Raw genomic sequence first — 10,632 nt, 5'->3', positions numbered from 1 at the left:
TTGGTCTGTCTCCCTCTGCCCTACAGTTGAAACATGACTCATGGATAGACCATAATGGGAGTAGTAAACGAAAGATGAAATCGTGAAAATGCGTTCTTCATTATGTTACACATGAGCATACGTATCATCTAATTCGTCAAAGTGACGAATTCAAGTCTAGTGTTATTCTTTGTTTTTACCCTTCAAAAATCTGCTTTTTCTGTCTTTCCTTATGTATTTCTTTGTTTTCGTCCTTCTATCATCTTCTCTTTCTATTTATCTTTCTATATTTCTGTGTTTTTCTCATGTTATCTTATGATCTTTCTTTATGTTATTCTTCAGTTTCAACTTCTTTCATCTTCTCTCCCCATCAGAATTCGATTTTCAAAGTAGCCATTATCCTAAACACAACCTTCTAAAGTGATAAACTAAACGCTGTTGTGTTTTTCATGCACTAAGCTTGAAAAGGGTGTATATTTATGTTTGTTCGGTATTGTCCTTTAACAAAATAAGATAGGGACTCAAACCTGAGAGCCTCATGACTTTCCTCTTTGATGTAATCTCAACTGTTAGGCTGTTTTTATATTTTTTATGGTTTAATTTGGAATACTTATCTTCACATTTTTGCTTTCTTTCATTCATTTGTAAGGTTTTATGGCAGTTAACATTTGTTGTATGCAGATACTATTGTGATCCTCTAGTTGCTAATCATTTATACGGGAAATTTCCTGCCTTCTTTAAGCGTAGCAGTTTCCGACATCACGTGTGAATTAAGACAAACCGAGCCATAATTGATGATTCTGCATGCATCTCACAGTGGTAAAGGCAAGCTCTGGATGCTGAACATAAAATAAAATGCTCTTGAGGACTTTTAAGTAATACTGTTTTTAAGACATTCTTCAGGACAGTATTTAAAGTACCATAAATGATTATAGACATAATGGCCCGAATTCACAACGGAGGTCTGAGGACAAACCCGGTTTGATCAGACCAAGGTTTGTACAAACCTTCGTCTGAGCTCAAACCTGGTTTGTCCTCAAACCCATTCCACAAAGGAAGGTTTGTATAAACCTTGGTCTGTAATTCCCAAACCTCAGACCAAGGTTTGTAAAACTAGTCTCAGCCATAGGGTTTCTAACATAATTTTCATGGGCTAGGGTTTAAATGTTAAGAATTGAAAAAAACTGTTAAACTAAGCATTCTTAGTACGATCCGGACATCTTAATGAGCAATCTTGAAAAGATGATGGTTAGAACATCTCTGAAATAACCTTTTGAAATGCATTTTCATGAATTAATCGAACCAAACTGGCGCGCCGATGCAGAAAGTGCCCCACGTACTCACATTTGTGTGGTGGTGGTGAAGCACTCAATCTGACCTAGAACAAATTGACATCGGCAAAAGTCCGGTGTGTAAAGTCAATACGGGTCGACCTTTTTCTTTTGTTACGAAAAGGACATTTTGAAGTTGGCAATTTTGGGGTCCGTCCGTTCTCGGAGTGGGGGTGGGGGGGGGGGGGGGGGGCGGGGATTAATATATTAATTCATTTGATTGCAAGTCGCACATATCCTCCTTTCCTGCCATTTTAGTTTTGTCTTGTATATTGTTTTCCATATTTAAAAGTGTTAAGTTTATACTTGTTAATTACTATAGATCTACATAGTTATTTTGTTAGAATGGCCAATCAATTATTATTTTAACTAGTTCCCCGTTTGTTTCCCCAAATGGCCATTTTTTCACATCAAAATTGTAACTGGTAAATGATTCGTTTCCATATAATATTAATTTTTAAAAATTCCTCTATGGCCATCTTTTCTTTCTCTCTCTCCCGCCCTGTCTCTTTCTCTGTCCCCGACCCTCCTCTCTCTTTTTAACAATTTTTGTTCTCTCTCTCTGTCTTCTTCTTTTTCGCAATATGAAACACATAATGCAAAACCATGCAAACAGCAAACACACACATCTGCACACCCCCCCCCCCCCAAAAAAAAAGGGAGAAAGAGAGAGAGATAATCTGACGCATATCGATTTCAGTTATCTTTTTAAATGTATGAAAGCAAGAATATTGTATTTGTATTTTCATGTTTTACATAAATAATTGAGCATACAACACAATAGTAATTTACCGTTTGTTCAAACAAAGCAGTTCACATTTGTAAATTTTGTAGCATGCTTATATGAAATAAAGCCCACTAGAGGTTAAGAGAGGCTCTGGAAGGCCAATTAAAAGTCTCACTGTAGCGCTATTAGCAGAAAGAAAATCAGAAATACAACAAAATGGGTGACGAAAATTCAAATTTGCACATAATAGTTCTTTAATTCTGACTTCGCTTAGTACAGTAAATAATATTTGTTCAAATACTCTCCCCTAGCTGACCACCAAATAATATATATTGACCCACCCCTCAACTCAGCAGTGTATACAATGCTAATTATTGTTAGATCGGGTGCATTTAATCTATAGGGAACACTTAATTACAAATACTTATCAGCTAAACATAACATCAAAAATATTTGTTAATTTTTTTCTCACTACAAAGTCTTTTAGTATTGTTAACTGAAACATTTGTATCAGCAGATATTAGAAAGTCAATCAGTAATCTTTAAAATCTCTAGAAACCAAATACTTTCTAACACATGTCGTATCAAAAAAGGATGATTCCGTCATTTACCTCAAAGTGATTTCCGGGCTTGAAAGTCAACAGAGATCACAATTACCTCAAAAAATAACAAAATTGATGGGACAGTGCCTACATCAGAAGTTTTTTGCATGAAAAATCAACTTACCTCTTAATAGTTTAAACGGATAAATAATCAACAGTTCAACACCCAGGTTCTTGATGTAATGCTGCATAATTACAAAGTATTGTGGGAACACCAGGGAGGGCCAGTATTTTTAAATACATTTTGAGGTAATTCCAGTTGCAATTGAGTTAAATCTGTATTTTATAACTTATTACTGTATACATTGAAAATGTTTGTGGAGTCTTTAATCAAATAATGTATAGCTCACTAAATAGATAGATAGTGGTGGTTATTTTACTTGACAGCTAAGAAAGCAATAAATGCTTGTTAGTAAGCTCCAGTGTTAGCTGTTTTAGGCTATACTTGGCCAAACCAATGCTATATTTGCACAACGCGAATTTCCCCAATATTGGCAACAGGAAAGCATACAAATAATTAAGAAGTGTCGACCTTCTCTCTTAGATTGATGAGCATGGAACGTCCTTATCCTTGCATTTAATAAATATGCGCTCAATCGCACGTCTCCCTTTTTTGTGTGTGAAGTGTTAAAGCCCCACTTTACTACTTGTACGGTAGCTACTTGCTCCCTCTATATAGAAAATTTCCCCTATCTGTGCCTGTTGATCCCCCATGATCCTCTTTTTCTTATGTTAATTGAAAACTGAATTGATGAGATAGCCTCCGGTCAGGTGGGTTGTCTAATCCTCTTTGGCTGAACTAGTACAGATGGCCTTTAAAGCACATCCGTGGTCGACCCTCTGAACGAAAAAAATGGCTTCTGATGAGGCAGAGAAGGCATGGATACCTGCAAAATTGAAAGGACAAAATAAACAATATCCTAAACAATATTCTTAATTACAACTTGTTTATTTTTTTTCTTGGAGGGGGGTGAGGGGGGGGGGTAATACTATAGAAAAGGATACAATGTATTGTACACATAATCAGGAATTATTCAATCCTGTGTCACTAATACAAAAACTATGAGGTTCCACTTGACAACAAACTAATCAAGTTGCATCCAGATATCAAAAACATTAATTGTGATTTCTGAACTGAAATTTAAAAGCACATGAGCTTGTTTGAATTAATTACTTAATGCGAGTTGTTACTATATTACCAAATGAACATTCTTAACATGTCACATGTTGGCCAAATACAAAAAAGGAAACAAGATTGATTAAGAAAAAGAATAAACAAATGTTTTCATATAAAGAAATAATCTACCTACCCTATAGTCTATCTTCAAGAATCAACTGTTATTCATATGCCCTAGCATCAAGCTGTCAATTTAGTGCACAAAAGATCCTGGCGTCGTGGCTGCTACCAGTCCAGGCCACCTTGCAACGGTACTAGTTATTTTCCCAGCATAATCACAGACAACCTGTCAATATGAAATAACATGTTGGCATTCATTAGTTATGAAAACTCACTCATTTCACACTTCAGATAGGCCGTGAAATGTATAAATTTCACTTGTTAATCATGGTAATTAATGCAAATGCAGTTGAATATGTGATAATTGCTTTTCGATATCTATTTATACAACAAAAATTAGAAGAAAATGCTAATTACCCTATATTTATTGACTGATGAAGTATTTCTTCATTTTTAACTCAATTTTTTAATTGTTTATCTTGTAACAATGTAAACAAAAAAAATATCACTTTTAACAAAACATTTCGATCCTAAAACAACAACAAATGCTTTGTGTGTGTGTGTGGGGGGGGGGATACCCACTCTCTCATCTTTTTATGGTAAATGAACCTGCTTGTTTTTCTATAGTTTAAAATATATAGTGGTAATTGCCATTGATCAATTTAATGCTTCTCTTTGTGTTTTTTTTTCTTTCATTGATCAATTGCAAAAAAAGTGGCCCAATTGCTTTGGCCATCCAAAAAATATCAGAAATCTAGAGGTTATATCCGTATTGCCAATAGAAGGATGGAACAAGTTTTGATTCTTCAAATTTCCCCTTTCGTTAAAAAGATATTAACGAGTTTTAGGATTTTTAAGTTTAACTATCCATTGGATATTCTTTACTGTGTACAAATTAAAGGCAGTGTAATGAGTACCAGTATGGGAATATTACTCTAATATCCATTTGGCCACTAGAAATCTTGCATTGGTTCACCAATGAATTAGCATGGATGTACAACACACAAGACTGGAGAGTGTATATATCTAATGTGAAAATTTTGCAACCTACAAAAAAAAGGTCTAAAGGGAAAGCCGTGCTGGATCCAGTCATGATGTATTCATTTATTCTCACCTGAACATCGATGGAGTACCTGTTCTTCCTATTGAAGTAGTACCTGGCTCTTGCCCCACCAAGGCTCCTGATGTAAACATGTGTCCCATCAACAGCAACTCCTGGAAATCTGCAGTACTGGAAAAACTGCTTCTGAATAGTAGTCACTTTTTGCCTTGTTGTAACCTGTAGGAAACTTCATGACTTGTCCCTTTCTTCTGACAACAGCTTCGGAAACATCTCTCACTACTCTCCATTCGGCAAACAGATGAATGTGACACGGCATGCCACCTCCTCACCGTGCATCCTTTGGATCGAATTACCCTTAAAAAAACAAAAAAACAAGCATTCAAATAAATCATTTTTTTGCTGGTTTATGCTATTATTTTTTTGCATCCCTAACTGTCACTCTCACTTTAAAAAAAAATTATCCTGATTTCTAGATGTGGTGTGAATCAGTTTAACGTAAATGACGAAATTGTCCATGCCTTTTCTAATCTCCTTTACGGCTTCACCTTTTGTAAAATTTAAGTAGTTTTACACAAAACAACAAATCACAAACCTGTTTCCAACACATAATCTGAAAAATTTCCTCATGTATTAAAGCCAAATAACAGTATTGGGAAATGCCCCACACACAAATTATGAACATTAATGCTTTCATCACCTACAGTACCATGTAAAAGAATAAATATCATAACTAATCTATCAATGTATCGAATCTGACAGAAAATGCTTAGAAATTGAATACATTTATGTAAATGCACATGTGTATTGCATTGGGGGCTTGCACGGTCGTAGGCAGACCAGCGAAGCGGGGCAAAAGAACAGTGAATTTAGGCGGTCAACATGAATTGAAATATTTCTGCATTTTAATAACGACACTAGGGTTGGATTTTACAACAGAAGCCCTTTTTTGCATAGCTATGTTAACAATATTCATCAAGTAGTTTGGCCATGTTTTCGGCAACTTTCCCAATACAGCATTTGAATTCAAAGTAGCCTACCTCAATCTAAAACAAAAGGCTCATCATCCAGCGGGTTTTCCCAATCTCAGACTCAGAGGCCTCTGCCCGGTTGTGCTGCTATATATTGCTCCAGCTCCTCCTCCAGGTACACCAGCTCATTATGCTGAATCAGCTGCATTTCTACCATCTTTACTAGAGTGAAGATAAAATTAAACAAATGTTTAAACAATGTTTTTAAATTAAAGAAATGTTATTACTTGTGCTTGTGACTTTGTGGGTGATCCTTGCTCTGGAGACTAAGCCAGTTAATTGAGACAATTATAACCAGATCTAAATTTAATAAAACTAAGCTTTGCTTGTCATGACTCATACTAGATCTAGAGTCTAGTCATAGACCTAAATAACCGTCTGAGTGATATGGGTCATTTCTTTAATAAAAATAATAAAACTGACATTTGTTGACATTCTATAATCGGAGGTCGATAGTGAAGCCAGACGTAGTCTCAGTGAACAGCCGGTGATATAGAGAGACTGAAGCTTTTTGTCTATGCCTGTCAGTGTGATTCATTTTGGGGAACATTGGCATTGCTGATGCCATTTCAATTTCTATTTATTTAGGTACTACCAGTGTCAGTGAAACAAGTCAAGTGATGGACATTATTGCCAGGCCTATACTAGGCTAGAGCCTGGTATTATTATCATTATCATGAATTTGTAATAACTAGTGTAGGTCTAGGCCTAGTCTAATTGGCATGTGTCATGGCATTGCTGACAACAAGACGAAATTAAACATGACAGTCATACTGACATACTCAGATATAGTCTACTGTAGGCCCAGCTAGGCCCAATTCCAGCCCAGGGTCAGAGGGTGCGAGCTCGGTTCCATGACACATGCTCCCCCGACGATTGCTCCGCCAACAAATGCTCCGCAAAAAGCGTCAATTGCTCCGCCGACATTTGCTCCGCCGACAATTGCACCGCCGACATTTGCTCCGTCGACAATTGCTCCGCCGACATTTGCTCCGCCCCCAAAGTACCCCGTTGAAGACAAATCCTCCCTTTTGCAGGGAAAAAAAAGGTAGGAAGAAAGGAAAAGAAAAGAAAAGAAAAGGACAAGAAAACATGGAAAAGAAAAGGTCAAGAAAAGAGACAAGAAAAGGCTGAAGACAAGAGACAAGAAAAGGCTGAAGACAAGAGACAAGAAAAGGCTGAAGACAAGGGAAAAGGGACACAAATAGAATATAGGAAGATTGATGACGGTAAATCTTGCCGGCGCCGCGTCGGGACACGTCGGAGAAAAACTAGAAATAAAATGGAGTATGAAATATACTACATGCTCGTGAAATAATCATTAGTGATTAAGGCAGATGGTTTCAGTTATTATATGAAAAGGATGAAAATTCGCTTGCTCACTACGCTTTATATGTTCGTAATACATTTTGTACATCAGTGATTAACAAGCGATGCTGGTCACGCAGATTCTTTTTAATATGAAATGGCAAGCCAAAGAATTTCGACCATTCGTTAACTAGCTCGCTCGCCAACAAGGAATAAACAATAAATCCTTGAATAATACTTGCCCATTTGATTCAAATTAAGGGGCGTAATTTAGAAAAAATCCTATTCAAGATTATAACCTATGATTTTCACCTTCCTTGTTCGCCAAATTAACAAATAAAAAAAAAAAAAAAAAAAAACATCCCCTTAAAGATACTATTTCCCTTTTACAGCCAACATCAAATTATGTCGAAATTTGCAGGAAATATAAATATGTCATGTATGCCCTATCTGTGAAAGTAAAACGTTAGCAGTGTTCTAATATTCAAATTATAAAGGAAACCTGTTTATTTGCTAGACTTCACTGATTAGACACTATTGAGTGACAAACTGGCTTTTTCTTCTTCTTTGGTAATAACATACATAAAATGAGTTGTAAAGGGTACATGACATTTGTCTACATCAATAAACCACTTCTTGTAAGGGCCAAAATTAAACTGATTAAATCTTTGCGCAGCATAAAACATACGACCATTCGGTACAATGGTCTGAAAATCAGACTATTACTTACTGGCTCTATATAGCCCTTAAGTCGATTCGACAACTAATAGTCGTTATTTTCCCACTTAAAGACATGTTCAAGCCCCCCCCCCCTTTTTTTTTTTTTTTAGGGAAGTTCTAAATTAGTATTTACTTTCAAATGCCCTTGGAATTTAACCTTTTCATTTTTTGGGGTCTGCAAATGGGACATAGTACCTTCACATGTGTTTGTGCCCTCTCTTTCAAGGGACAAGACGACACAGTTGCTTATTTAAACAAATATGCCTATAATTATTATCAAAAGAGAAGTGCAAAAGAACTCGCTCACATGCTACGCTAACTCGCGATTATAATTTTTAACATATTCATTTGACGAATGTGCAGCTCCTAAACGTCAGACGAAGAATGGCGGAAGGCAGGTAGATGCTATTCAATATAAAATAAGTTTAAAACCGCCCGCTTGCTAAAAATAAAATTGACATCGCCTTAACTATGAATGTGCCCGACCCGTCCAGCAGCAAGAAAACTCTGTTGGATACTCATTATTGTTGACAATAATTCATGGGTTGAACGTTCGCTGTTCAGTTTATGGTATAAACGTGCCCATTTAATCAAGGAGGGAAATTAAGCAGGAAGATGCTATTCAATATTATTGATAAGTCTACATTTTTAGCTCTCTCTCTCTCTCTCTCGCTATATACCATCGTTTACCAAAAGGGAATAAATATAACCTTAAATGATATAGTGCCTAAGAAAAATCACTATTTGTTGAAAGAAGTTCTACTAAAGGTTGAACACAGTTTGTCTGTTACTTAAAAGTTTCTGCACCTGCTCCCCACCCCCTCAAAAATGGATTGTCTCTTTCGCAAAGGTTTATCACTTTTTTCCCATCGGTGTCATCTGATCGGGGAATTAAAACGCATCCCCCTTCTCAGAACGCTGGTTACGGCCCTGAATAACAGCAACAAAAAAAAAATCACACAAAACTAAAAAATAACCCATGAAAGAAATATTGTCGGCGGAGCAAATGTCGGCGGAGCAATTGTCGGCGGAGCAATTGTCGGCGGAGCAAATGTCGGCGGAGCAATTGTCGGCGGAGCAATTGTCGGCGGAGCAAATGTCGGTGGAGCAATTGTCGGCGGAGCAATTGTCGGCGGAGCAAATGTCGGCGGAGCAATTGTCGGCGGAGCATTTGACGTCGGAGCAAATGTCGCGGAGCAAATATCGCGGAGCAATCGTCGCTTTTTGAGGAGCATTTGTCACCGGAGTAATCGTCGCCGGAGCATGTGTCGGGTTACCGCGAGCTCCGCCGCCGCCGTGGGCGTTGGACTGAAGCTCCCTCGGACTCAGTCCCTGAACTCTGGAATTGAGAGGCCGTCGGATATGTAAACACCGAATACTTCATGGAAAATGGAAAGTTATAAAGCATATCACATATTGAAATGTCAATAAAGTAAAGAGTATGGATTCGACTACATGTACAGGTTTTATACTTACGATTTTAAGGAAAGGATCGAGAGATTGAGAGATTTCAATTGCACTAAAATCGGGCTGACCAGATACTATCGCAGATTGTTTTGGAGGTGAATTATTTGGATAAAATCAGTCGAGCATAAATTATCTCCACCAAGTGCTGCATCCTGATTGGTAGATAGCTCTCAAACCAGGTTTGAGAAATTACAAACCTCCTATCTGAGCAGTCTGTAAATTTCGGGTCTGATGACGTACATAAACCTGGTCTGAGGACAAACCTTGCTTTGTGAAATGAAATTTCAGACCAAGGTCTGAACTCAAACCTGAAACGCGTCATATGACGTACGGAAACCTTGGTCTGAGGACAAACCGGCTTTGTGAAATGCAATTCAGACCAAGGTCTGAACTCAAACCTGAAACGCGTCATATGACGTACGAAAACCTTGGTCTGAGTTCAAACCTTGCTTTGTGGATTCGGGCCAATGATCATGGGTTTGTAAGACATTTCTCAGAATCCTTAACTGGAAATAAACTTACAGCTTTGCATGTCCATCATTATAGCAAAGAAATGAACATTACAATTAAGTACCACTATGGACCTATAACAGGAATAAATGTTTAATAGACTGACTATTTTGTTAAGTTTAGCTCATTATGTAAGGTGAATGATCAAACTTACTGTTCGAAAGGTATTCTGTTGCGATATAAAAATGTATGTAATTCCATTTGATTCCGTACTTAACTTAAATTTTGCTTTTACTTAAATTTTGCAAGATAAATTTTAGGAACTTCTTACACAGTAAAAACGCTGGTTAAAAAAGTGATGTTCACTTACAGTTGTACACTATCTTAAACAACAGTTGAACAAATTGTAAACAATGTTGCTCGAAACGAAAGTAATTTTGTTAAACATTCGTTGTTTAAAATTGAATGACTGCTATATTTACTATACGAGAGCTTTTAGACAGTGTTGTTTACATATGACGTCATGTGTCTCGTGCCAGTAAAGTGCGCGCTGGCTAAAAGCTTTATTTCACATTGTTATGTTTAGAAACAGGTTCCTTGAAACTAACATGCAATTGAAATTAACATGCCACTTAGAAATGCAGTGCAGCTGTTCAGGCACAGCTCATTGTTATTCATATTAGATGCATACACACAATGCAAGTATATGCAAGGGTCTTC

General features: G+C 37.0%; 2 long non-coding RNA genes across 3 annotated transcripts; both read right to left on the bottom strand.

Annotated features, from left to right (window-relative positions):
* Window positions 1-3,417: 3,417 nt before the first annotated feature.
* LOC105445343 lies at window positions 3,418-5,377 on the bottom strand. Its single transcript, XR_004066275.1, has 3 exons — window positions 4,991-5,377; window positions 3,950-4,102; window positions 3,418-3,526 (listed from the first exon to the last, which is right to left on the bottom strand). It is a non-coding gene; the product is annotated as an uncharacterized LOC105445343 (long non-coding RNA).
* A 512-nt stretch (window positions 5,378-5,889) lies between these two features.
* LOC105446313 lies at window positions 5,890-9,555 on the bottom strand. 2 transcript variants are annotated; one of them, XR_004066276.1, is made up of 2 exons: window positions 9,472-9,555; window positions 5,890-6,129 (listed from the first exon to the last, which is right to left on the bottom strand). It is a non-coding gene; the product is annotated as an uncharacterized LOC105446313 (long non-coding RNA). The 2 variants fall into 2 exon arrangements; XR_973712.2 differs by having other exon boundaries at window positions 5,890-6,124; window positions 9,472-9,549.
* Between the last annotated feature and the right edge of the window lie 1,077 nt (window positions 9,556-10,632).

Source organism: Strongylocentrotus purpuratus, unplaced genomic scaffold (assembly GCF_000002235.5).
Source record: "Strongylocentrotus purpuratus isolate Spur 01 unplaced genomic scaffold, Spur_5.0 spur5_scaffold_3, whole genome shotgun sequence".
NCBI lineage: Eukaryota > Metazoa > Echinodermata > Echinoidea > Camarodonta > Strongylocentrotidae > Strongylocentrotus > Strongylocentrotus purpuratus.
The sequence above is the reverse complement of the archived record's forward strand: the minus strand, read 5'-3'. Positions and strand labels throughout refer to the sequence as shown.